A 25,781-nucleotide genomic window follows, 5' to 3' on the forward strand; every position below is an offset into this window, starting at 1 on the left:
CAACACGACGTGGCATTGACTCAAGAAATATCTGAAGTAGTGCTCGAGAGAATTGACACCATGAATCCTGCACGGCTGTCCATAAATCCGCAAGAGAGCGAGGGGGTTGGAGATCTCTTCTGAACAGTACGTTGCAAGGCATCCAAGATAGGCTCAATAATGTTCATCTCTGGGGAGTTTGGTGGCCAGCGGAAGTGTTTAAGCTCAGAAAAGTGTTCCTGGAGCCACTACGTAGCGATTCTGGACGTGTGGGGTGTCGCACTAGCCTGACGGAATTACACAAGTCCGTCGGAATGCACAACGAACGTGCATGGATGCAGGTGATCAGACAGGATGCTTACGTACGTGTCACCTGGTAGAGACGTATCTAGACGTATCAAGGGTCCCACATCACTCCAGTTGCACATACTCCACCAACTTGAACAGTCCTCTGCTGTCACGCAGGGTCCATGGATTCATGAGGTTGTCTCCACACCCGTACACGTATATCAGCTCGATTCAATTTGAAACGAGACTCGTCCGACCAGGCAACATGTTTCCAGTTATCAACAGTCGAATGTCAGTGTCCATGGGCACAAGCGAGGCGTAAGGCTTTGTGTCGTGCAGTCATCAAGGGTCACGAGTGAGCCTTCGGCTCCGAAAGCCCATATCAATGATGTTTCGTTGAATGGTTCACACGCTGACACTTGTTGATAGCCCAGCATGGAAATCTGCTGCCATTTGCGTAAGGGTTGCACTTCTGTGACGTTGAACGATTCTCTTCAGTCGTCGTTGGTTCCGTACTGGCAGGTTGTTTTTCCGGCCGCAGCGATCTCGGAGATTTGATGTTTTACCGGATTCCTGATACTCACGGCACATTCGTGAAATGGTCGTATGGGAAAGTCGCCACTTCATCTCTACTTCGGCGATGCTGTGTCCCATCGCTCGTGCACGTTCAAACTCACTTAAATTTTGATAACCCGCCATTGTAGCAACAGTAACCGATGTAACAACTGCGCCAGACACTTGTTGTCTTATATAGGCGTTGCCTACCGCAGCGCCGTATTCTGCCTGTTTGAGAGTTATTCTAAATGATGGACCAATTTTCAAAATGAACAACCTTTACACCAATAGAACAAGAAAGTTTCAGAGTTTTTTCATAATTTTTGGTATCAATTTCATACATTTAATAACTTTAAATATTTGTAATTAATTAGTTTTTAATAATTATTTAATAATTAGAAATGTAGCAAGTGTTATAAATGTTCAATGTGGCCATCGTTGGTTGCACGTCAAGCATCGACGCGGTAGCCAAACTCACCCCACATACGCGAAAGCGTATCTGCTGTTACTGATCACGGCAGCAGTGATCAGGTTCCGCAGATCGTTCAGAGTGTTTGGTAGAGGCGGGACGTAAACAGCTTCCTTCACATAACCTCATCAGAACTAATCGCAGGTGTGAGATCAGGAGATCTCGGTGACCCGAAGTGCAGAGCCAGGTCCCCGAGTCCGCTGCGACCGATCCAGCGCGCCGGCTGAGGTGGCCGAGCGGTTCTAGGCGCTTCAGTCTGGAACCGCGCGACCGCTACGGTCGCAGGTTCGAATCCTACCTCGGGCATGGATGTGTGTGAGTCCTTAGGTTAGTTAGGTATAAGTAGTTCTAAATTTTAGGGTACTGATGACCTCAGAAGTTACGTCCCATAGTGCTCAGAGCCATTTGAACCATTTTTTGATCCAGCGCTGAGGAAGAGAGTCCTTCAAAAAGCCTCGTACATCATGGTGCCAATGGGGCAAAGATCCATCCTGCTGGAAAATGAAGTCTTTGGAATTATCCGTAACCTGAGGGAACAGCCATTCTTCCAGCATGTCCAGGTACATGATTCTTGTTACAATTTTTTCTGCAAAGTAAAATGGTCCATAAACCTTTGTATGGGATACGGCACAAAACACGTTGATCTTCGGTGAGTCTCTTTCGTGTTGCAATGGTGAATGCGGATTTTCTAATCGCCTTATGCGAACATTGTGTCTGTTGACTTCATCGCTAAAAATTACACGCTGTAGAAATGCGTCATCTTCCATCTTTGCTAGCACATAACCACAAAATGCGAGCTGGATTGAGAGCCTGAACAAGTTGTAATCGGTAGAACTTGTACAGCAAACGCCACTTCGGAACTTCTCATTCCAAGTTCTCGACTGGCTCTATTGGTAGACTTACTGCGACTGCGCACAAAATTTTCTTGAATCCGATGGTCATCGTCCTCTGACAAACACGGTCGGCCTGCTCTTTTTTCTTTGCACGCACTGCAAGTCTGGTCAAATTTCTTAAACCAACGGCTAATGCTTTTGCGAGTTAGTGGTTGTATACCGAATTTGATACGAAATACACTACAACTTGTGACTCACTTTTCGCGAACTCAAGGACGCAGAAAACCTTGTGCTTCACCTTCGCCATCTCACTCACAACTGACAGTGAAACGGAATGATTGCTCTATTGCCGCTCTAACTATACCAGCCGCTTCTGAAACCATCACCGCCCACCCGCCGCGGTCCTCCAAAAACTTGGAAACTTTTTCTTTTCATTGGTATAAAGCTTGTTCATTTTGGAATTGCACTTGAATTCATACGAATTTTTGAAAATGGGTCCGTCATTTCGAATAACCTTTGTATACCTGTATTTGAATACGCAAGCCTATACTAGTTTCTTTGGCGCTTTAGTGTATTATGTAATTACGACGGTGGTATGATAAGTCTGGTAAACGCAAGAAAAAAGGTGTATTCCGTGAACAACTCACCTTACCTCTCGACATAGTTTCCTTTGTGAGATATATACTTTGTCCAGAGATCCTCCAACTTTCTCATCACGTCGGGAAAATGGATTCTATCAAACTCTGCCAAATTCTCGTTGACTGCAACATTCACTTACTCATTTGATGAGAATTTCTTCCCAGAAAGCCAAAGATTCAAGTTAGGGAACAGGAAGAAGTCACTTGGGACTAAGTCTGGTGACATAGGGTGGATGGGGGACCAATTCAAAGCTCATTTTATGCAATTTTGCCATTGTTATCGCTCATGCGTGGGTTGGAACATTTTCATGGCGAAAGAGCACTTACTTGCGTGACAAACCTGGTCTTTCTTCAGCCAGTGCAAGTTTCAAATGATTCAACAATGACCCATAATAGGATACAATTATGGTTCGGCCTTTTTCCAAGTAATCTATGAGGATTATTCCCTGGGAATCCCAAAAAACTATGGCCTTTACTTTAGCATATGACAAGATGGTCTTTGACTTCTTCGGTGCACTTTCGCTAACTTGTGTCTATTGTTTTGGCTGCCGTTTTGACTGGTGTCTAACGAAGGATCCAGATTTAATCAAAAATCACTAATCGGCGTAAAAAGTCTTGCGGATTGCGACTAAACACCGCCAGAGATTGTGCTGTAGTTTTGTGCTGGATGCACATTTGGGTGACTGAGCTGCACCCACTTCGCACCCAGCTTCTTCATAGCCAGTTCTTCTTGCATAATATTATGCACTCACTCAGTTGAGATGCCTAAAATGTCAGCCATCTCACAATTTTTTTTTTCGTCGGTCTTGCGTTACCATACAGGGATTCTGTCAATGGTTCCCTTTGCGGTGACCTCAACTGGACAGCTGGAGGGCGCTGCGACTTCGGTGCTTGTACGGCCACGTTGTAAATTCATTAATCCGAAAGTAAATGGTCTTCAATGATGGTGCAGATTCCGCGTGAACTTTACCCATTTTTATTTATTTTTTTGCTTTATGCGGCAGTCCAACCCTTCAAATCAAAATGTTTAACAACAACATTAAACTCGGTTTTCTCCATCTACAATAGCAGTCGATGCACCGACAATTCATGCTGCTGTCAACAATAATTTCTTTACATTGTTGAAATTCTTCATACAATCCGTGGAGTAATCAAGCTTACCAAGCATTAACGAACAAACAAACTGTTAGATTCTTTCACGGAAATTTACCCAACTGATCAAACCACCCTCATGTAATAACGATAAGCGTGTAATATGTGTATTGTCATCTGTTCCAAACATAATTGTCATTTTGAGTTACATCTCGTAGCAATCATGGAAGTTACGAGCTGGTCAGCTACAGAGGAGGCAGTATCTGGTGGACAAGCGGCAGAAAACTTGACCAGCTGTCTATGGTGCTCCAGCATATAGTTGCATTTTTGTTTTTGAATGTGTAGCTCGAGTGAGCACAAATAAATATTGCCCATCACGTCTTTCCGGCGACACTTACTTTCAATGGAAAGCATCAGGTTGTTTTCTATTACAAAATAAATAAATAAATTCTGAACCAGAATTATACATGCCCATTCTATAGAGCGGTCTCAGCTTAGTTCAGTACAACATTAGTTTTAGCGATATGTATTAACATGGGCAATAAAATACAAAGAATAACCAGTAGTCCATAAGCGACGGCATGACCTGGGGATCACTGACTGCTACCATAATGTGGCAGTGCTGCTCAATTGTTGGTGTAGTACTCACTGTTCTAATAAGTTGCAGGGCAAGGGAGAAGCCACCCCACTCTGCACTGCTGAAAAATTTGTTCAAGATGGTTGCCATAGGTGTGGCAACGTCGCAGTGACATCATGGCGGGAAGTTCATATTTTGGCGGAAAACAGGTCAATTAGCCTACCTCCACTAACCTAATCCCCTCTTGTCGCCCCTCCCCTCTCCACCACCATCAGGAAATTGGCATGAAAAGGACTCTGTCTGTGCTGGACTGCTGGATAGGGCAGACGCAAGTCTTTATGTCTTTATTTTGTATGCATTGCCCACCCTCTCCCCCCATCTGGAAATTGATGGAAAAGGACTCAGTCTGTGCTGGGCTACCAGATAGGACAGATGTAATTATGCGCTGTTTATTTCATGAATAGAATTGTCATAGGAAGTAGCTCCATACAGTGCATTCACCATGAGGTCCAGAGTCCAGCTGTCCTAGCTCACAACACAACCACCAGAGGGCGCTTCCGGCCTTCCCGCTCCCCTCTCCCATGACGTAATCCAAGATGGCAGTCTGGGGAAAATGGCGGGAAAAAGGGTTAGTCTGTGTCTAGCTGCTGGACTGTCAGAACAGATGTAATTGTTTACTGTGCTCCGTGGATATGATGTCTGTGTTGAAGAAGGAGGAGTTTAACGTTTACATTAGCTGTTATCATGTATCTGAGGGCTGTGTCGATAGCAACGATATTTGGTGAAGACGAATACGATACTCGAAATAATGAAGGTACAGCAGGATGTGGCTAGGTCACATTTCGGAACTCACCCTAATAAATACGTGTGCTGTAACTGTAGATCTTTCGTTGACAGTCCAGTCAGTCTCTCGAAGTCCAAGAGGCAAGACGTTCACTCTGGTGTGCGCGCTCCCTGCCCCCAGAGGCCATGCGTTAGCTTACAGTACGGCCAAGCGGAAGCCACAGGAGTGGCCATCCTGTCGCATTGAAAATAGCTGTGATTTCCTTCTTCCCATCCCCAGCGCACAGATACCCTATGTCATTGAAAACGAACTGCTTCAGGAGTTATTACATCTGGGGTTGCGGAGTATTGTCACATACATAACTTGAAGACATCACAGGAACTAAATGTGCCACTGCACAAAGAAAGAGACAGAGCTTTGTAAATGTTGAAAGATTATGTAAACAATTACACATTTTATTCTGAGGAAGAGCACTACCGCAACACTTGAACACAGACTCTAAAAGATCACGACACACTTGTGAAACCACCCCTGAGACACTTCAAGCGCTTTCTTTGTGGAAAATACCATTGTTTTGAGCACGTGCTCCTTCAGGAGCTACTAAAGCCAATTGAATATGTCTCTAAATACACTTCCAAAAAGGTTTACTTCAATTTTGCTGTGTATACCGCCACACTTGAACATAGACTCTAAAAAGACCGCTGCACATTTGTGAAACCTCACTGAGATACTTCACACGCTTATGTGAGAAACAGATCTTGAAACCGATATCAGCTGCAATATCTGATTTTACACGCCAAAACGACGATATCTGGAAGTCGAAATAAATATCGCTGTAACTCTAAACAGGACGATCACCACTTTTCGAATTTAGCTGCATATCTGAAGGCACTACCAGAGATAAAAATTTCTGAGTCCTATAGCTGCTGTGGTGTTCACCACTTTTCTGAGACAGCGAGTGGGATTTGTTTTATATTTGCTACTGCTGAAGTCAGGGACGTTACACAAACAGAATTAGAAGCACTGTCCTAATGACGAGAAAAATTGCTGAAATAAAAAGCCTTAATGGCAAATGAGGGCAGCATCCCGCCAGAGGTGGATGGTCTGCCTGGACATGTCTCTGAGCAGTCGAACAAGGAAGACATCACGTTACTCTCAGATGTCACAGAACTTCGCATAGATAACTTCCCCCATCCTGATCGAATCAGCCTGCCAAGGCTCCTAGCCCCGCACAAAGGATGTCTTATGAATGCAGCGTTCTGATTACTCTCACCAAAAACACTTCCACTGCTCTGCTACTGTCGAGAAAACGTTGAATTTTTCAATGTCAAACCAATCTCCAACCGGGCTATATCAGCACAATCATGCTGATTTAGTATACACAATTCGTATCCTGCACCATACAAAACCATCACTTATGCTAGCTGCAAATAGCTATCAACCGCCAGACAAAAGTACATATACTTAAAGACCGACAGACTCACCCCCCCCCAAAAAAAAAATAAGCTCATGCAGCATACATACAGTCGCAACACTAGATATTTCCCACGAGGTCGATCAGTCATCCACCACGGCCAACGGTCGCGAGGCAACTGCCTCCCACACTCACTGGCTCGACGCACGATCAGAGCGCCCTCCGTAGACAGCGGTCACTCTCCGACTGTTGTACAAACGATGGGCTGGTTCCACCCGGCACAAAGACTTTACTGTTTACAGCCCCGATCTGCTTGCTTGCTTGCCATCCTTTCTACACCCATCTCAATACTCTGGGATTACAAGAACATATGTATTTTCAGATGATTTGCCACGATAGCAAACTATTTAAGCAATATCTCGAAATCACGCACATAGCAGTATGCTGGCATAGTATAATTATCGAGATAGAGAGTGGAAATTATTGCTCTAGAAACCCCAAACTTTAGCGAGGTGCAACATGTTGCAAACCACTGAGCAACTAGAAACTTTGGTCGTCTGCGAAGATCTTTACATGAAAATTCCAAAAACTAGTGGTAACTGGTAGATCCACTCGTATTTTTTTTAATGAATACCGACCTCAGTAATATAACAGATTCAAAATCACCCTTCTACTTTACAAAGTCAACTAAGGTTTACTCACGTCTAGAGAACCAAAAAACATCTCTCCCACCTGCCTTCCACCATCTAGATGCACACAACACACACCACAATCGATGTTGCCTCAACCAAATAAAGAGGGAAATATATAGAAGCAGTCAACCGCCGGCCATTGTGGCCGAACGGTTATAGACGCTTCAGTCCGGAACCGCGCGACTGCTACGGTCGCAGGTTCGAATCCTGCCTCGGGCATGGATGTGTGTGATGTCCTTAGGTTAGTTAGGTTTAAGTAGTTCTAAGTTCTAGGGGACTGATGACCTCAGATGTGAAGTCCCATAGTGCTCAGAGCCATTTCCGTACAATTTACATAGGAGGGAACAGCTGTCCAGCACAAACACACACCCATATTGAATCTTCTCAAATTCTCACGGAGAACTCGCACAATGACGAAGGTTGTCCAACACATACTGAGTATTAGTTCACTATTCACACCCATAGAGGGTGACAGGATTAGGTCAGCTGCGTTCTTGTACTCCAGCCCATTCAGTTTGGACAGCTCCAGTCGTAAGACGGAAATGTCAGTCGTTCCAGCCACAGGCTACTGCTGCAACACGCACTCCCGCACCCCAGACTGAATCGCCCTAGTACACCAGCCACATATATTTTATTACTGTCCTTAAAATTAAATATTATGATTGTAGCCTCAATCTGACCACATTTGATAATGAGCAAAGTATCTGATATACGCCCTCCTGATGACTGTGATTCTAGAAATATGAATATGTATAGCCTTCTTGCGACTGGACATAATTTTCCACGCAAAATACCCTTTCAGCCCCTTACTATCGCAATTTTCCACGTCAAATCCATACCTTCCTTACGACAGGACATAGTCATTGTTTTTGTAAATGTCGGAACAGTGACCACAGTACACATACTATATAAGCCTACTGATCACAGACAATCTATCACATATCCGTACCAAGTATACTATTTCGCCAATAACTGAATGCTGGTGATACCAAACAATACTGAGTGAAAATCCGTGATGGATGGAGATGCCTCATTTGTTTTTCTTGCGAGTGGTACCAGTGTGTCTTAGGAACAGAGACGTAGTCATCTAATAAGCCACCAGCTATTAAGAAAGCACGACTGCAATGCCTTATGTTACTATCAAAAGCGGTCTTTCTTCTACTGGCGCACACAAGTATCGCTAACGATATCCATGCTAAAAACTATACAAGGTATATAAATCGAAGTAAGGTATAGCTTGTGAATGAAGTGGTCGTCCACACAAATACTGCAACATTGAATATAGATGGTGATCTCTCGGATGTGTATTAACAGACAGAAGAGGTTGTGTGCAACCTGCAGGCGGTGAAAGGGTGTAATAAAAACACCGAACTTAGAAAGTGATTTTCCAATGAATGTGGTATGAAGCCGATATTTGTAGCTCCCTCATGCCGCTGCTAGAAATTTCTCCAGTATTTGTAATGCATTCTATCTCGATGCCATGTCATATGTTCTGAGATATACGATACATCCACTGGGCTATAGGCGTGGGAGATAACGGCTTATTGAGATTGATCACATACAGTAGATGGTGTGTTATGTGACGAATCACTTAAAAAATACGGCACCAGATTGTGGTATCAAGGAATGTATAAAATCATATGACCAGTACACTGGCTTTTCACATCTATATTCTTATGCTTTCTGGTAGAAATGCTGTATGTGATTGGGAATCAAGTCTTCAATTCAACCACATACATGCACTGAATCCCATGTAGATGTATGTAGCGGTTCCACCTGCTTTTATTTCTTCGTTTGTTTGACGTTTGTTGAATATCCTCGGCGTCTTCGTACTGCGTTGCTACACTGGCTCAAAAATGGGTCGTCGATTCCGACACTTACTACTTTAAATGATGTAGATGATAGATGCACAGCTACGTTTTAAAGTACTTTTATTTTCACTTTGCACAACCCGCAGTATTACACAGTTATATGGCCAGTGCACTACTGTTTAACCTTCGATAAGCCTCATTAATAGTTAGCAGGCGAAACTTCACATACTGCTGCAATAGTTTCTTGTTGAACATCAATGGCGGTAAAATCTAACCACTAAGTTCACAGTTCTTGAAGAATAATCAGGTACATTTGGAGCAGACACTGTCACTGTATTTAGACACGCCTTAATTGTTTAACACTTATTACACTGTTAATTCGAAGCATTGTTGTTGTTGTAACCAGCACAGGTTACTCGTCTGAAACTCGGTCGTGGACTGACTGTCTTGTGACCAAAAACGGGCCCTTATACATCATCACAATAATAGGTACTAAAACTACACATTGTTTAAAGTTAATTTTAAAAGAAATTACAATTAAAACGGAACTCATTAAATTAACTGCATACATCGAAAAATTGCACTTTTCAACAGTTTCTTCAACTACGAGGTTTAGGCCTAATTACACTCCTGGAAATGGAAAAAAGAACACATTGACACGGGTGTGTCAGACCCACCATACTTGCTCCGGACACTGCGAGAGGGCTGTACAAGCAATGATCACACGCACGGCACAGCAGACACACCAGGAACCGCGGTGTTGGCCGTCGAATGGCGCTAGCTGCGCAGCATTTGTGCACCGCCGCCGTCAGTGTCAGCCAGTTTGCTCCATCGCAGTCTTTAACACTGGTAGCATGCCGCGACAGCGTGGACGTGAACCGTATGTGGAGTTGACGGACTTTGAGCGAGGGCGTATAGTGGGCATGCGGGAGGCCGGGTGGACGTACCGCCGAATTGCTCAACACGTGGGGCGTGAGGTCTCCACAGTACATCGATGTTGTCGCCAGTGGTCGGCGGAAGGTGCACGTGCCCGTCGACCTGGGACCGGACCGCAGCGACGCACGGATGCACGCCAAGACCGTAGGATCCTATGCAGTGTCGTAGGGGACCGCACCGCCACTTCCCAGCAAATTAGGGACACTGTTGCTCCTGGGGTATCGGCGAGGACCATTCGCAACCGTCTCCATGAAGCTGGGCTACGGTCCCGCACACCATTAGGCCGTCTTCCGCTCACGCCCCAACATCGTGCAGCCCGCCTCCAGTGGTGTCGCGACAGGCGTGAATGGAGGGACGAATGGAGACGTGTCGTCTTCAGCGATGAGAGTCGCTTCTGCCTTGGTGCCAATGATGGTCGTATGCGTGTTTGGCGCCGTGCAGGTGAGCGCCACAGTCAGGACAGCATACAACCGAGGCACACAGGGCCAACACCCGGCATCATGGTGTGGGGAGCGATCTCCTACACTGGCCGTACACCACTGGTGATCGTCGAGGGGACACTGAATAGTGCACGGTACATCCAAACCGTCATCGAACCCATCGTTCTACCATTCCTAGACCGGCAAGGGAACTTGCTGTTCCAACAGGACAATGCACGTCCGCATGTATCCCGTGCCACCCAACGTGCTCTAGAAGGTGTAAGTCAACTACCCTGGTCAGCTAGATCTCCGGATCTGTCCCCCATTGAGCATGTTTGGGACTGGATGAAGCGTCGTCTCACGCGGTCTGCACGTCCAGCACGAACGCTGGTCCAACTGAGGCGCCAGGTGGAAATGGCATGGCAAGCCGTTCCACAGGACTACATCCAGCATCTCTACGATCGTCTCCATGGGAGAATAGCAGCCTGCATTGCTGCGAAAGGTGGATATACACTGTACTAGTGCCGACATTGTGCATGCTCTGTTGCCTGTGTCTATGTGCCTGTGGTTCTGTCAGTGTGATCATGTGATGTATCTGACCCCAGGAATGTGTCAATAAAGTTTCCCCTTCCTGGGACAATGAATTCACGGTGTTCTTATTTCAATTTCCAGGAGTGTATTTGTTTAAATCACGAAATTAACAAATATAGTTATGCAAACAATACTTTTGACAAAACTGTTTAATATCTTTGGAATTAACTCAGGGATGGTTTTCCTAACATGTTTCCGACTAGAACCAAATAAATACTTTAAGATTACTAATATTTTGTCTTCCAAATGTTTATAATAATTACAGAATTTATACTTGTTTATATGGCAACAATAGAATTTAAGTTATGAAACAATCATTGACTTCACCCTCTAACAAACGATACTAATCAGGAATAGTTGAAATAAATTAGACAGTCAAATACATACATAAAACTAAAGACAATATTAGATCTGGTGCTATATTCTTTAAAACTGAGGGCCAATCTTTCTGTTTTATGGAAATGCAGATTATATTCACGTATGTTAATGATAATTAGTTAAAAGTAACAAAACGAATTTAAGGAGGCAGATGGCAAAACAAGAGGGGAATTAAAATTATCCCAGTTTGCTTCGTCACATCACCCCATCATTGGATCGACCAGATAGATATTGCTAATAGCTAACTGGACAATTCAATGACCCTAGTAATGTCAGAAATTGGGTTTAAGATCTAAGCACAAAAAACATTACATAAGAAATCCTATCAAAACTGCAGTACATATATTTTTCAGATTTATACTTATGTGAACTGGCCATACGAAAATCCCCATATGAAATAATTACATACAGTGTATTGTTGTATAACATCACAAAATATCCACAAGTTATACTGTTAACAAAAATTACACATTTTCATCATTTGTGATGTCCTTTTTTTTGTCAAGTGAAGAGTGCATTTTAAAATACATATCACTTTGATACAAGTCCTGTCATGCTTAAAAAAATTAATCCTCATGGGTAGCAAAGAATTTAAATCACACTGCGCATTGCAGTTCACGTTGAGACAAAAAATTGCACTTCCTCAATGCTTAATATCTTTCACAAGCACTTTCAGTTTTTCAATGAGCTCTAACACACTCTCTCCACAAAGCTGTCCTCACCTTCAACTGGTCGAAATGGCAGTCAGTCAGGAAATGCATTGCTATCAGTTCCCATGGCGGTGGTTCTCCTCTCCCACATTACATGAAAAAATGAGACAAAATGCCCTACTTTAGTACATTTATAATTCTAACTAAAGTCTAAGAAAAATATGTTTAGCACTAATAACAAATGATAGTCATTACATCATAAATAAATACATGGTTCCCATAACATTTCAATAGTTAGCACTAAATTTGACTGCAGTATGAAAGGTGTGGAGTAGAAATTTTTTTAAATCAAATGCACATTACACTACAAAATATTACTCAAGTCATAATTGTCTAAAACTGGTTAAACTTAAAAGACTGTTGTTCCTTTTCCATTTGCAAAACAGCAAAAACTCAAGATGTGCATTGCCTCTAGTACAAATTCAAGATGTGCAGTAGCATAGATTTACTAATCATTATGTTACAAAAAAAGAATAGAGTCACCATCACATAACTTAATTACTACTCAAATCAAAATTAAAGGGATGGAAGTTGTACCACACCATTGCCATATTTCTCCTGTCAACTCAGAGTATTACTCTCAATGAAACAGTAAATTAAATCCTCACAAAAATGTTACCAAATGGTTGACCTGTCAGAAATATTTACATCAGTCCAGCACCACAGTTATCAGTGAATCAGCAAAATTATTTTTCTTTGTCCCAGTGTTACCACTTCATGCTCATAATTCCTCATAACACCAATAAAAGGTTTTTAGATAACGTATAGGTCCACTGATGCAGCATTATATTACTTGCACCTTACAAAAATACTGCTCTTTATGTTATGCTCTCCTTCCCAACTGCAGTGTCATGGATTGCATGATATAAACAGTACGCAATGTTGCCTAGTTCAAAATTAGGTCTTCAGTACAGTTACACCACATTTGTTTGTATACAGTTATCTTTTTGATTACTCAAGTATGTCTGTCAGCTCCATTATTTCACTTATATTTCTTACCTTGTTAGCTAGTGGAGTGCATTCTCCAAAAATATCTCTACTACAGAAACTGGCTCCCTAACCGTTAAGACCCTAACACTATTCACTGCTTTATTATTTCATTATTGTTTCATTATTTAATAAATAAACACCTGCTCTGCTTAAATAATGCAAATTTGACTCTACTGAAAAACACTCCACTGTAACAGATCCTTATGCTAAGGCAAACATAACTCTTTACTGAACAGACAAAATTATCACTTAGAAAAACAATAATTTCACTGTATTCTAGCTTGAAGGGCGATATACATACAAATCTTGCTAATACATTCCACACACATTACTCCAAGCAACTATGTTTAAAGTTGTAGTTCCTTAATGTTAGAAAAGGGTGTATCATGACATAGAAAAGATAGTTATCTTCATACACTGATTGCATTGAACATAAAAACTTCTATTATACCACAATTAATATGCCCTTGCTCCTACACCAATGAGCTGATTACTTCAGATGTTAATTATCCTCCACATGTGCTGACACCTGGTTTTTAGATTACCTTACCTCTTTGACAGAAATTCCTTAACCATGCTACCACTTTACTTTCTTCCATCCTCTTATGATTACATTACTTATAACTAGCACAACATAATATAAATAGATATACAGGTAACACTGAATAAAAGTTTTTCTAAAACATATTTCTATACTAAAGTATGCTGCTGCACAAAATTATATCAAAGTCAAAGACAGAATGTCTCTGGTTAACTTACAAACTACAGATAGGATAGGAGAAGAGTTTGACTGCCTCAGGAAACATGAAAAATGAGACAGGCAGCTGGGGTAAGCATTATCGCCACATAATGAATCCAACACAGAATGTTGAAACCCCTACTTGCCGCTAGGTCTTACTTCTGGTTCAATGCACACCCCATTCTCCTCTTCTTCCTCAGTAACCTACTCAGTGGTCAAAACTCTTAATGGCAAACCTACTCCATCTAGCACACACTTGTCCATACCTTCCAGTAATGATACTTCATACCTACTTCCATTGCACTTAAAACTAAATTTAACTCTAGCAAAACCAATATTTACACACCATTTGCATAAGAAATTAGTTCTAAATCTTACATCACTTCTGAGATTATGAATCATCAACAAATTGTTTTTCAATAGCTGTTTTTTTCAATTTCACAGTTAAGGGGACATTGTATGTGAAATTCGTTGAAATTTGACATTTTCTGTATTCTACTTCATAATGTGCTTTGTACTTTCCTGAACATTTTTGTATATAATACATTAAAATCAGACAATTGTGAGACCTTCAAATAATATTTTGAATGTTGACATGTGACTGTCAAACTTTGCGGCTACGCATATACTGCCACAATTGAGCAGTGATGTCTTGGGAACTACACAGTCTAGAAGGCTGTGAATTCTGTGAATTGCTTTGGTTTGTGCTTACTGCTACGTCTCAGAAGTTGGCATTATGAATAAACAAATCAGTCCTTTGTTTCTGATACTAGTTTTCGTTGAAAGTAGTGTGATTATCAGCTATTTTTGTAGTAAGCTAACTTCTATTGCTTTTCATACGTAAATAAAATGACTAAGCGTAAAAGTAACTTCAAGAAACGCAAATTTGTGGGTAACAGATATGTGAGACCTACATTTTCTTCTGAAGTACTTGAAAACACATGTGCTAGCAGTGAAGGAAACCACGATAATGTTTCTGAAGTGACCACACCCCCTACTGCATCGAAAAGGAAAGTAACTTTAGAAATGAGTGACAGTGGTAAAAGTAATAATATTATGGCAATCAAACCTATTTACAGAGATCTGGCAAATCCTGAGCTACTAAAGAGGTGTTTACATGGGAAGTCCCAGAATGTGAATGAGTCCTTTAATGTTGTGCAGTGCCGTGTTCCTAAAAATGTATATGTTGGGCTTATGACTCTAAAGTTAGCAGTGTCTGATGAAGTAATAACTTTTAATGGTGGGAACTATGAAAGAATTGAATTTCTGCAGAAGTTAGGGGTAAGATTTGGACAGAACACAGCTAAAGGACTGGGGGAACTGGATGAGCTTCGTGTATGTGAAGCATAGTTAGCTGCTCAGGAAATGACAAAAGAAGCAAGAAAGAAAAGGTGGAGGCAAGCCCTGGGCTTTTGTGACACTGAAGAAGACACAGACTATGAGCAGGGCAATTCTGGTGCATAAAAGGCGCAGAAATGTAAGTATGTATAAGAACTGGTAATAAAAAAGTTTTAAACCTCAGAATCTCTGAACTACATTTTTTGCAATAAATGATCCGTTTTCTAAAAAAGTACTGATGATAAGGACATGAAATTTTCAGAGCATACCAAACGTGAGATTCAACACATATGGAACTAGAATAATTAAAATATCCTGAGTTGTTTTGTTTTTGTGTTCATTTATTTACAAAATTCTGTCAAAAAATTGAGTGTTTGAAAAAAAAGACAACATGACCCACAATAAAATTTTAGTAATAATTCTAGTTCAGTGTATCTAGAATGGGGCATTCAATAATTATGGAAAATTGTAAATTGGTGTCTTAAAAAGTTTCCAAGATAATTGGTCACAAAATTAGATAATTTAACATTGGCGGCATAGGATATGCAATGTCCCTCACTGGTATCTCTTGTTTCACACTCTTTAATAGCTCATCGGTAGACCAATAATTATTATTCCAGGAACATGCATCACTACTATACCCTCTGTGCTCTTAATATGGTCAAAATTTGCCTGTGAAATGCCAGTTAAATCACTACCATTGTCCAGTAAGCACTTAACATATATACCTTGTACACTGGCAGTTATTACAGGGTGGTACACTTCATTTTTACTTACCATATGATTTTCTTCATACAACAAATCCTCATTAAGCATTTCCCTGGAAAAACTATCATGCTGCTTACCAAAATGATTGTCAGACACAGTCAAATAAGAGATAGCATGGTCCTCTTCCTCAGTATCACCCTCAAACCCTAACACTTCATTAGGTCTAACATTATCCTCCTTCATTCTTTCTTTACTTACAGCATTGCATCATTATCACTACTGGATTTGCCATTGCTATCATCGTTACACTGACAGTCAGAATTAGACGCACTTTCACTTATGCTATGCTCTAGATTTGGTACCTCTTCCACTTTTTTTCTGTATTTCAGTCACTTTTGAATCTACAATTTCATTTACTTTTCCCCGTTTTTCCTCTAGCACTACTGCACACTTTGTTTCTACCTCAATTTCTGAATAAATTTTAATCAGATCGATGTGGTTTTCAAGTTTAACCCTATTTTCAGCACATTGTTTCTCGAGAACCTCCTCCTTCCTACAGTTATCATCACAAAGTTTCTCTCTTTCTTCTGTACATCTACTACTCAACGTTAATATCTCATTAGTATTATGTATTACTTTCATTATACTATTTCCCAACCTTCTGATGTCTTCCCTCAAACTCTTAATGTCTTCTTTCGTACTCATATTATTCATAATATACCTTAACATTGCTCCAAAATCTTTATTACGACTGCTGTCCCGTGAATTAGTCCCCATGAAGTCTTTCTGTATATTTAAAAACTTAGCCTTTGCAGCTTTGTTCTCAGTTACACTGTCCTGTCCGTTAAAGTCACCAGTTATGTATCACTTGTAACAAAACAGATTTTGTAATGAATTACCTTGTTTTTAATTACTTGTCTTCTGCTGCCGCTGTTGTTGAAGTCATCTCCATTTTCCGTCTGCTGCGCGTTGTAATTCTCTCGGCGGAGCGTCTTGTTTGTTGTTTATGTCCATCAGCTGTGTTCACCTGCGTGCTGCTTGGCTGCTCCTGTACTCAGTGGCTGCTTCCATAGAACTCGCTCGTTGATTGGCTGCTGCACCTTCGTCGTTATGAAACCCCAGCGCTGGTTGGCCCTAGCATATGTTCCCCTCACTGTCGATTTTTCGTAAGTTCTCGTTTATTGCGGTTATGTACAATATCTTCGCCCGCCAGGGCGCCAAATGTAGCGGTTCCATGTGCTTTTATTTCTTCATTTGTTTGATGTTTGTTGATTATTCCTCAGTGTCTTCGTACAGCGCTGCTACACTGGCTGAAAAATGGGTTATCGATTCCGACACTGACTATTTCCATAGAACTCGCTCGTTGATTGGCTGCTGCACCTTCGTCGTTATGAAACCCCAGCACTGGTTGGCCCTAGCATATGTTCCCTTCACTGTCGATTTTTCGTAAGTTCTCATTTATTGTGGTTATGTACAATATCTTCACCCGCCAGGGCGCCACATGTAGCGGTTCCATATCCTTTTATTTCTTAGTTTGTTTGATGTTTGTTGATTATTCCTCAGTGTCTTCGTACAACGCTGCTACACTGGCTGAAAAATGGGTTATCGATTCCGACACTGACTATTTTAAATGATGTAGCCGATAGATGCACAGTTATGTTTTACAGTACTTTAATGTTCACATTGCACGACCCTCAATATTACACGGTTATATGACCAGTGCACTATTGTTTAACCTTCGATAAGCCTCATTAATAGTTATCAGGCGAAACTCCACGTACTGCTACAATAGTTCCGTGTTGAACATCTACGAGCAGTCAAACCTAACCACAAAGTTCACAGTTCTTGAAGAATAATCAGGCATGTATGGAGCAGACACTGTCACTGTTTTTTCACACGGCCTCATTGTTTAACACTTATAACACTGTTAATTTGAAGCACTGTTGTTATGTTGTTGTTCTAACCAGCACAGGTTACTCGTCTGAAACTCGGCCGTGGACTGACTGTCTCATATCCAAAAACCGGGCCTTTATATATCATCACAATAGTAGGTACTGAAACTATACACTATTTAAAGTTAAATTTACAGAAATTACGATTAAAACTGAACTCATTTAATTAACTTGAGTACATCGAAAAATTGCATTTTTAATAGTTTCCTCTACTACAATGTTCAGACCGAATTATTTGTTTAAATCATGAAATTAACAACTTGAGTTATGCAAATAATACTTTTGACAAAACTGTTGAATTACTTTGGAATTAACTCAGGGCTGGTTTTGCTAACATGTTTCCGACTAGAACCAACTAACACTTTAAGATTACTAATATTTCGTCTTCCAAATGTTTATAATTATTACAGAATTTATACTTCTTTATATGTTAACAACAGAATTTAGAATACGAAACAACTTTAAAACTGAGGGCCAATCTTTCTCTTTTACGAAAAGGCTGTTTGTATTAACGTATGTTAATGATAATTAGTTAAAAGTAACAAAACAATTTTAAGGAGGCAGATGGTAAAACAAGAGGGGAATTAAAATTATCCCAACTTGCTTCGTCACATTTCATTTAATGATTACAGCCACTTGTGAATGATATTACTGGCACTCTCATATCTCGAAACGAATCACCTTTTTCGAACCTATCTGCTTCAGTAAAAGTCCAATGCGGTTTTCTAGGCAGCCATACGCATCTTGTAACTGTTCCTCAGTCTCTGCCACGCCCTCCATGCACTTTAAGTCGGAACTGAGAGAAAGTCAGAGAGTGCTATATCTACCACCTTCCGCAACCCGTATAGAAACAGAGTGACCTAAGTTAATGTGAAAGGTCCATGTTTTGCCCATTCGTTGGAAATGGGAACATGTTGTCATAACTCCACCAACTGTGTATGATGTGTAATGCCAACGCCAAATGAGGTAGTAGTACAAAAAGACAGTACAGGAACTGGAAGGAGGATGAGGATTTTGTTACCGCATTGTGGTATGTCTCCAGACTACATACATGTACTGCAGTCCAAAGGAGATCTGCACCCCCTCAGAGTACATTCACGTATGTTACCCACACATTCTCTCTATCATCGTCCTTTCGTACCATCCAACAGAGAATAAAAAACTGCAAACTATAAAAACTCCGCAAACGTCTTCTGGAAGAGAATTCGATAAGATTTCACGATGCCCCTGTGTTCTGATATATATATATATATATATATATATATATATATATATATATATATTGAAGACAAATACCAAATGTTTATTTATTCATGTCTTTGATCAAAATATAAAGTCCTTCGACGATGAATGGTTTCAGTCAGTACTGACCATCTTCATATCTACAAGATAAAAAATATACAACTAGTGGGCAGTCTATCTTCCAAAACAATAAAGTATTTCATATGACTATATACTCTCTTACAACTTGGAATGTACAGATAAAATAAGGTAAAGCACAAATGTTCTGCACCATGTCCTAACGTGATAAAGCCATAATGGCATCGTCAAAACAAATAAATACACTCAGCAAAGCATCGTCACGTTGAACTAAAGTATGGTGTAAAATAGGCCACATCGTCCACACAGTCATTTTACATCTGGCGTTACTGTACAAAACATACTGAAGCGCAGAAGCTACCAGAAATATATTTGCTTATACGCTTCATAGATGACGCTACTGTGAGATTAGATGTATTCTTCATTTACGTAAGAACCATAATATGATGAAAATACATTAGGTAAAATACGTGTAGCATCCTGGTGGCCAAGCCAACAGAGGATTCTGTTCACTGACCTGTCTTTTCTTCCGTACAGTTATTTTGTCATATAGACATTTTATCTTTCATAGGCAATTTATAGGTTGCTATAGGCAGTGTATTACGTATATTTTATTTTTGACCGTAAAGTCACCATAAAAGTCTCAGACATATCGTCTTTATATACTTCCTTTAAATAATTTTACATGGTTAACTATATTCGTCTTTTATTTTATCACAATTAGTTTCTATAATAGTTATCAAAATTTAAAAGTCTGCTAAATGTATTTTGCCTAATGTATTCTCATCATGTTATGGTCCTTACGTAAATGAAAAAACATCTAAGCCCACAGTAGCGACATCTGTAAAGCGTATAGGCAAACATATTTCTGGTAGCTTCTGCACTTCAGTATGTCTTGTACAGTCACGCCAGTTGCAAAATGCCCGTGTGGACGATGTGGCTTATTTTACACTATATTTTAGTTCAACGTGACGATGCTTTGCTGTGTGTATTTATAGGTTTTGACGATGCCATTACGGCTTTATCACATTAGAACATGTTGCAGAACAGGTACGCTTTACATTATTTAGTCTGTATATTCCAAGTTGTATGAGAGTAAATAATCATATGAAATACTGTATTGTTTTGAGAAAAAAAAGAGATTGCCCACTAGTCGTATAGGTTTTATATTGTAGATCTGAAGATGATCATTACTGATTGAAACCGGTCATCGTCGAAGGACTTCATATTGTGATCAAAGACTGGAATAAATAAATATTTGACAGTTCCTCGATCGCTGTTTGTATCTGTGACTATGTCGCAGCTTGTGAAACAAGTGTCGTCTGCATGCAGGCATCCAGCATATGCGCTGATTCTCATTAAATATACAGCTATTGATCCACTTAGTGGTCGAAGTCGCCTGATCAGACGAGTGTAAAATGTCATCACCTGTACTGTAGGAGGACCATATCCCAAAGACTATCAGTCATAAGGGAGGGTCCCTGTGTTGTTGCTTGATACATTGCTTTTTTTTCTGTAACACGTCCAAACAGCGTATGACACAGGTTTATACACCGATATGCAGTTTGTTTAGTTCACCACGACTTCGAGGTCTGTGTCAGGTTCTTAACTGACATTAACACGTTTCGATCCATTGGCTCTGACTGAAAGCTGACCATCACGTGGTGTAAATTATGCTGCTGCTTCAACACACACACAGAATTATTTTAAATAAAAGGCAGTCATGGCATATAGAAACTAGAAGAGTTTTCCAGCGTTGTGGAGCTTTTCCAAACAGCTGTCCGAAGGTGATTGACAGCTGCTGCATTTAAACTCATCTTTGACAGTGATGAGATAGCAACGGCTCTATGTTCGGTTTGGATTGTTTCCTCATACTGCAGTCATGTACCTCACCACAGTTTTGGTGCTAGCCATTCCCAGAAAGTGTTGCCCCTCCACCAAGACTCTTTCTCCATCTCAAACAAGTGATCTCAGTCATTCATGATGTGGTAATCAGCAGCTTACCGGCGGGCGGATGGGATGGGAAGACTCCGTCAATATATTGTAATAAGCATCACCGTTGTCAGTGCGATCAGTTTTACCAATTTTATCAGTTTTTCTGTAATTTCAGCACCCATAAATGACGCAGCAGCATGCTTCCCAGCTTCTGTGTCATTGTTAAACTGTCTCTCCACTACTTTACGGGTACCGTACACTTAACTGAAGCGCCAAAGATACTGTTGTAGGCACGCGTATTCAAATACAGAGATACACTATGTGATGAAAAGTATCCGGACACCCCCTAAAACATACATTTTCCATATTAGGTGCATTGTGCTGCCGCCCACTGACAGGTACTCCATATCAGAGACCTTAGTGGTCATGAGACATCGTGAGAAAGCAGAACGGGGCCCTCCACAGAACTCATGGACTTCGAATGTGGTCAGGTGATTGGGAGCCATTTGTGTCCTTCGTTTGCAAGCGAGACTTCCACACTCCTAAACATACCTAGGTCCACTTTTTCCGGTGTGATAGAGAAGTGAAAACGTGAAGGGACATATACAGCGCAAAAGAGTACAGGCCGACTTCGCTCTTGACTGACAGAGACCGCCGAAAGCTGAAGGGGGTTGTAATGTGTAATAGGCAGACATCTATCCAGACCATCACAAAGGATTTCCAAACAGCATCAGGATCCGCTGCACATACTATGATTGTTAGCTGGAAGGTGAGAAAACTTTAATTTCATAGTCGAGCAGCTGCTCATAAGCCACGGAATTAAGTGTGTTTTTCAGCCAACTGCAAAACTGAGAAACCTGTTGGGTTCGGTTAATGATGACCTTGGACTGAGGAAATGTGGTGTGTACAAGATTCCTTGTCAGTGTAGGGCAGCGTATATAGGCGAGACACACCGCATGATACAAGAACGCTGCGATGAACACCAGCGTCATACACGCCTTCGTAAACCGGAAAAGTCGGCAATTGCGGAACACTGCCTGAATACAGGACATCGTATGATTTATGAAAAGACGGAAATTTTATCCCCGGCATCATCTTTCTGGGACTGCGTCACTAAGGAAGCAATACATATCCGTACAGCCGATAATCTCATCAATAAGGATATGGGATTTCAACTGAGCACAACCTGGAACCCTGCATTGGCTGCTGTTAAATCACGACGCGAAAATCAGTATTATTCGATAACAGGCCCGTCATAACACTGGCGTAGTACGGCCGTTGGTGATGACAAACGCAGCGTACAGGACACGCGTGGGAGAGCCGCTCTGCGATTTTCGGCAGAGGGTGTTTGAATATGGCAAATCACTGCTCATGCGCGATTTCCGCGGCTGCGCATCCTTCCCGCGCGTGTTCTAAAAACGGGGCGTCGGTGTGCGGATACCGTCAGTCGTACCTAGCCACGAGCAAGGTTGAACCACCTGAAGATGTCGGACAGTTGCTCCGAGGAAATACTGTGGAATTTGCACGTGATCCGGCGGCAAACCCGTGAAGACTATTTACAACACATCTGCAGGGAAAGCTTGAAAAGTCACATCTGCTGGCGTTGTCTGTGTCCAACACTTCCTGCATCATTGTCACCAATTAAATTTGCAGCTGATCAGAAGCAGACTGCTACATTCCACATCTCGTGAAGGAACAGAGAAACCCGAGTCTGTAACAACTGTTCCACTCCAAACTTACTCACAGCACCCACTTCTGCAGATTCGCGCATGTCAATCGGTGTATATTATATTGTATATGAAAGTGTTGTGATGACGTAACAAGCGGTTAATAAGAAGAAACCTGCGGTTTTTACGCATGCTGGAGCTCCAGAAGAAAGGAGTTTGAAGCATTTTACATAAATCAACTGCGCAATCAATTCCAAAGTATTGTTCTAGTGTCTGGGATCAGTACCAACAAGGTATTGGGAACAGAGAACATAAACACATGCATTCCTGAGGCTGGAAGGCTCTGCACTTAAAACACGGTATAACGTTAGAGCTATGCAGTTTCTGGTCTAGGCGCTACAGTACGCAACCGCGGGACTGCTACGGTCGCAGGTTCGAATCCTGCCTCGGGCATGGATGTGTGTGATGTCCTTAGGTTAGTTAGGTTTAAGTAGTTCTAAGTTCTAGGGGGCTGATGACCTAAGATGTTAAGTCCCATAGTGCTCAGAGCCATTTTTTGAGTTTCTGGTCTATTAAAAAACGGTTCAAATGGCTCTGAGCACTATGGGACTTAACATCTATGGTCATCAGTCCCCTAGAGCTTAGAACTACTTAAACCTAACTAACCTAAGGACATCACACAACACCCAGTCATCACGAGGGAGAGAAAATCCCTGACCCCGCCGGGAATCGAACCCGGGAACCCGGGCGCGGGAAGCGAGAACGCTACCACACGACCACGAGCTGCGGACTTACTGGTCCATTAGTCGTGTGGAGTGCAACGCTGTCAATATTCCAATGTAAGAAATATGTTTCCAGCGCAAGACATACAATGTCTTTGCAGGTTTGTCTACGATAAGTTATGGTGTCAACCTGTATAATGTAAAAACTACTACCTTGCACACCAAACGAAACATCGATTCTGTGTGATACATACGCCATGTAGTTTTCCAGAGGTGTATAGTGCCCAGTGTTCAAATCTGATCAAGGTTCAGAAATTAAACTATGCTCGCATCAGTCCTATAAAAAATGAACGTTAGTAATGGAGAGTGGCCCTTACAAAGAAAAGTCAAATGCATAGCAGCACTAATGCTGCCCCTAACTCCGTAAATAGGACATCTATCAAGCAGATGTATAAATGGGAATTGCAGCACCTCACAAATACCTGTCACTAATTTAGAATCACCATAGTTACGAAACTGAAGATTCGAATTGATGTGTCCACAGCTCGTGGTCTAGCAGCTAGCGTTGCAAACTCTGGCTCACAGGATCCCTGGTTCGATTCCTGGCCGGGTTGGGGATTTTCTCTGCCCAGGGACTGGGTGTTTGTTTTGTCCTTATCATTCCATCATCATTCCTGAAAGTGGCTAGATCGGACTGTGTACAGACTCGGAACGTGTTCAGGCCCTGATGACCGCGCAGTTGAGCGACCTACAAAGCAAACATCATCGTCATCAAATTGATGCCCAAGATGCGACAGGGGAATGGAGTGCATTGCATAAATCTTCGTTCGTCTAGAGGTGGGTGCCGAAACAGGATGGACATCTTTCATCATCATCACATATAAACTGGAAGTCCTCAATTGACTGACAGGTTTGCTGTTAACGATCACTGGCGGATAGTGCTCTAAGTCACACACAGAACACGTAGTTGTATACAAGTCAAATGTAGGTTATGCCACACAACTGATACACCCTGACAGAAAGATGGAAAAAAAATGCTCAAACGACTTGCAGCAATATCACCCCCTCTATCTACAATACATCATCTGTCTACCGTTATATCACACCTCATTACAACACACCTCAACCGATCACTCCATCCACTTTCTGTCATCCTTTAATGCAGATGCAAGTCAATTTAGAGACAGATGATTCTCTTTTTTGCATGAAATCATCAAAGCAAGCAGTCAATGTGCGTGTGTAACTATTATTGCCCTCCTGAACCCACTGATTCCATATTCTGCTGACAGTCATTGGATCTCGACAAACGCGAGCAGCAATGTCGCGATACGATAAACCGCAATCGCGATAGGCTACAATCCGACCTTTATCAAAGTCGGAAACCTGATGGTACGCATTTCTCCTCTTCACACGAGGCATCACATCAACGTTTCACCTGGCAACGCCGGTCAACTGCTGTTTGTGTATGAGAAATCGGTTGGAAACTATACTCATGTCAGCACGTTGTAGGTGTCGCCATCGGCGCCAACCTTGTGTGAATGCTCTGAAAAGCTAATCATTTGCATATCACAGCATCTTCTTCCTGTCGGTTAAATTTCGCGTCTGTAGCACGTCATCTTCTTGGTGTAGCAATTTTAATGACCAGTAGTGTACTTTGCCGATAATAATTGACTTACCCTCATAATTGTTCTGATTTTCCCGTCTGTGCTTGGACACCAGTGTGTGCTTCGAGAAGTGAGGAAAATAGCGTCCCTGACTTCAGCAGTAGCAAATATAAAACAAAACCCACTCACCGTCTCAGAAAAGTGGTGAACACCACAGCAACTGTAGGACTCAGAAATTTTGCTCTCTCTGGTAGTGCCTTCAGACATGCAGTTAAAACTCGAAAAATGGTGAGTGTCGTGTTTAGAATTACAGCGATATTTGTTTCGACTTCCAGATATCGTCGTTTTGGCGTGTAAAATCAGATATTGCAGCTGATATCGGTTTCGGGATCTGTTTCCCACAAAATTGTGTGATGCGTCTCAAGGAGGTTTCGTAAGTGTGCAGCGGTCGTTTTAGAGGCTGTGTTCAAGTTTGGCGGTATACACTGCAAAATTGATGCAAATTACCGTGCAGCGATATTTTTGGAAGTGTATTTAGAGAGATATTCAATCGGATTTAGTAGCTTCTGAAGCATCCTGTGCTCAAAGACAGGGTTATTTCTCACAAAAGCGCGCGGAGTGTCTCAGGGATGGTATCGCA

This window comes from Schistocerca cancellata, chromosome 4, assembly GCF_023864275.1.
Source record: "Schistocerca cancellata isolate TAMUIC-IGC-003103 chromosome 4, iqSchCanc2.1, whole genome shotgun sequence".
NCBI classification, from domain to species: Eukaryota; Metazoa; Arthropoda; class Insecta; order Orthoptera; family Acrididae; genus Schistocerca; species Schistocerca cancellata.